Below are 4,171 nucleotides of genomic sequence, written 5' to 3' on the forward strand. Positions count from 1 at the left end.
TGCACTAGAGTCAATAATCGAGATTACACGGTAATGATTCTAACACCCATGGAGTCTTGGTGTTGATCATGTTTTCCTCGTGAGAGAGGCTTAGCCAACGGGTCTGCAACATTCATATCCGTATGTATCTTGCAAATCTCTATGTCACCCTCCTTGACTTGATCGCGGATGGAATTGAAGCTTCTCTTGATGTGGTTGGTTCTCTTGTGACATCTGGATTCCTTTGCCAAGGAATTCCACCACTATTGTCACAAAAGATTTTCAGTGGACCCGATGCACTAGGTATGACACCTAGATCGGATATGAACTTCATCCAGACTCCTTCATTTGCTGCTTCCGACGCAGCTATGTACTCCGCTTCACACGTAGATCCCGCCGTTCAATATAAATACGTATCCGGTTTGTGACTTAGAGTCATCCGGATCAGTGTCAAAGCTTGCATCGACGTAACCATTTACGACGAGCTCTTTGTCACCTCCATAAACGAGAAACATATCCTTAGTCCTTTTCAAGTATTGTAGGATGTTATTGACCGCTGTCCAGTGATCCACTCCTGGATTAGTTTGGTACCTCCCTGCTAAACTAATAGCAAGGCACACATCAGGTCTGGTACACAGCATTGAATACATGATAGAACCTATGGCTGAAGCATAGGGAATGACTTCCATTTTCTCTCTATCTTCTTCAGTGGTCGGGCATTGAGTCTGACTCAACTTCACACCTTGTAACACAGGCAAGAACCCTTTCTTTGCTTGATCCATTTTGAACTTCTTCAAAATTTTATCAAGGTATGTGCTTTGTGAAAGTCCAATTAAGCGTCTTGATCTATCTCTATAGATCTTGATGCCCAATATATAAGTAGCTTCATCGAGGTCTTTCATTAAAAACTCTTATTCAAGTATCCTTTTATGATATCCTGAAATTCTATATCATTTCCAATCAACAATATGTCATCCACATATAACATTAGAAATGCTACAGAGCTCCCACTCACTTTCTTGTAAATACATGCTTCTCCAAAAGTCTGTATAAAACCATATGCTTTGATCACACTATCAAAACGTTTATTCCAACTCCGAGATGCTTGCATCAGTCCATAAATGGATCGCTGGAGCTTGCACACTTTGTTAGCATCCTTTGTATTGATAAAACCTTCCGGTTGCATCATATACAACTCTTCTTCCAGAAATCCATTCAGGAATGCAGTCTTTACATCCATTTACCAAATTTCATAATCATAAAATGCAGCAATTGCTAACATGATTCGGACGGACTTAAGCATCGCTACGGGTGAGAAGGTCTCACCGTAGTGAACTCCTTGAACTTGTCGAAAACCTTTCGCAACAAGTCGAGCTTTGTAGACAGTAATATTACCGTCAGCGTCAGTCTTCTTCTTGAAGATCCATTTATTCTCGACAGCTTGCCGATCATCGGGCAAGTCAACCAAAGTCCACACTTTGTTCTCATACATGGATCCCATCTCAGATTTCATGGCCTCAAGCCATTTCGCGGAATCTGGGCTCATCATCGCTTCCTCATAGTTCGTAGGTTCGTCTTGGTCAAGTAACATGACCTCCAGAACCGGATTACCGTACCACTCTAGTGCGGATCTTACTCTGGTTGACCTACGAGGTTCAGTAGTAACTTGACCTGAAGTTACATGATCATCATCATTAGCTTCCTCACTAATTGGTGTAGTAGTCACAGGAACTGATTTCTGTGATGAACTACTTTCCAATAAGGGAGCAGGTACAGTTACCTCATCAAGTTCTACTTTCCTCCCACTCACTTCTTTCGAGAGAAACTCCTTCTCTAGAAAGGGTCCATTCTTAGCAACGAATGTCTTGCCTTCGGATCTGTGATAGAAGGTGTACCCAACAGTCTCCTTTGGGTATCCTATGAAGACACATTTCTCCGATTTGGGTTCGAGCTTATCAGGTTGAAGCTTTTTCACATAAGCATCGCAGCCCCAAACTTTAAGAAACGACAACTTGGGTTTCTTGCCAAACCACAGTTCAGAAGGTGTCGTCTCAACGGATTTAGATGATGCCCTATTTAATGTGAATGCAGTTGTCTCTAAAGCATAACCCCAAAACGATAGTGGTAAATCAGTAAGAGACATCATAGATCGCACCATATCTAATAAAGTGCGGTTACGACGTTCAGACACACCATTACGCTGTGGTGTTCCAGGTGGCGTGAGTTGCGAAACTATTCCGCACTGTTTCAAATGAAGACCAAACATGTAACTCAAATATTCTCCTCCACGATCAGATCGTAGTAACTTTATTTTCTTGTTATGATGATTTTACACTTCACTCTGAAATTCTTTGAACTTTTCAAATGTTTCAGACTTATGTTTCATGAAGTAGATATACCCATATCTGCTCAAATCATCTGTGAAGGTCAGAAAATAACGATACCCGCCGTGAGCCTCAATGTTCATTGGACCACATACATTGGCATGTATGATTTCGAATAAATCTGTTGCTCGCTCCATTGTTCCGGAGAATGGAGTTTTAGTCATCTTGCCCATGAGGCATGGTTCGCAAGTACCAAGTGATTCATAATCAAGTGATTCCAAAAGTCCATCAGAATGGATTTTCTTCATGCGCTTTACACCAATATGACCCAAACGGAAGTGCCACAAATAAGTTGCACTATCATTATCAACTCTTCATCTTTTGGCTTCAATATTATGATTATGTGTGTCAATACTATCGAGATTCAACAAAAAATAGACCACTCTTCAAGGGTGCATGACCATAAAAGATATTACTCGTATATATAGAACAACCATTATTCTCTGATTCAAATGAATAACCGTCTCGCATCAAATAAGATCCAAATATAATGTTCATGCTCAACGCTGGCACCAAATAACAATTATTCAGGTCTAAAACTAACCCCGAAGGTAGATGTAGAGGTAGCGTGCTGACGGTGATCACATCGACTTTGGAACCATTTCCCACGCACATCGTTACCTCGTCCTTAGCCAATCTTCGCTTAATCCGTAGTCCCTGTTTCGAGTCGCAAATATTAGCAACAGAACCAGTATCAAATACCCAGGCACTACTGCGAGCATTAGTAAGGTACACATCAATAACATGTATATCACATATACCTTTGTTCACCTTGCCATCCTTCTTATCCGCCAAATACTTGGGGCAGTTCCGCTTCCTGTGACGAGTCCCTTTGCAGTAGAAGCACTCAGTCTCAGGCTTAGGTCCAGACTTGGGCTTCTTCACTTGAGCAGCAACTTGCTTGTTGTTTTTCTTGAAGTTCCCCTTCTTCCCTTTACCATTTTTCTTGAAACTGGTGTTCTTGTTGACCATCAACACTTGATGCTCCTTCTTGATTTCTACCTCCGCAGCCTTTAGCATTGCGAAGAGATCATGAATTGTCTTATCCATCCCTTGCATATTATAGTTCATCACGATGCTCTTGTAGCTTGGTGGCAGTGATTGAAGAACTCTGTCATTGACACTATCATCAGGAAGATTAACTCCTAGTTGAGTCAAGTGGCTGTGGTACCTGAGGGAGTCCTGGATTAGGGGGTATCCGGACGGCTGGACTATATACTTTGGCCGGACCGATGGATAGTGAAGATACAAGACTCAAGACTTCGTCCCGTGTCCGGATGGGACTCTCCTTTGTGTGGAAGACAAGCTTAGCGATCCGGATATTAGATCTCCTTCTTTGTAACCGACTTTGTGTAAACCCTAGCCCCCTCCGGTGTCTATATAAACTGGAGGGTTTGGTCTGTATAGGGACATTCATAATCATCATAGGCTAGCTCCTAGGGTTTAGCCTCTACGATCTCGTGGTAGATCAACTCTTGTAATACTCATATCATCAAGATCAATCAAGCAGGAAGTAGGGTTTTACCTCCATCGAGAGGGCCCGAACCTGGGTAAAACATCGTGTCCCTTGCCTCCTGTTACCATTAGCCTTAGACGCACAGATCGGGACCCCCTACCCGAGATCCGCCGGTTTTGACACCGACATTGGTGCTTTCATTGAGAGTTCCTTTGTGTCGTCGCTGCAAGGCTCTATGGCTCCTTCAATCATCAACAACAACGCGGTCCAGGGTGAGACCTTTCTCCCCGGACAGATCTTTGTGTTCGGCGGCTTCGCACTGCGGGCCAATTCTCTCGGCCATCTGGAGCAG

This window comes from Triticum aestivum, chromosome 5D, assembly GCF_018294505.1.
Source record: "Triticum aestivum cultivar Chinese Spring chromosome 5D, IWGSC CS RefSeq v2.1, whole genome shotgun sequence".
Taxonomy (NCBI): Eukaryota; Viridiplantae; Streptophyta; class Magnoliopsida; order Poales; family Poaceae; genus Triticum; species Triticum aestivum.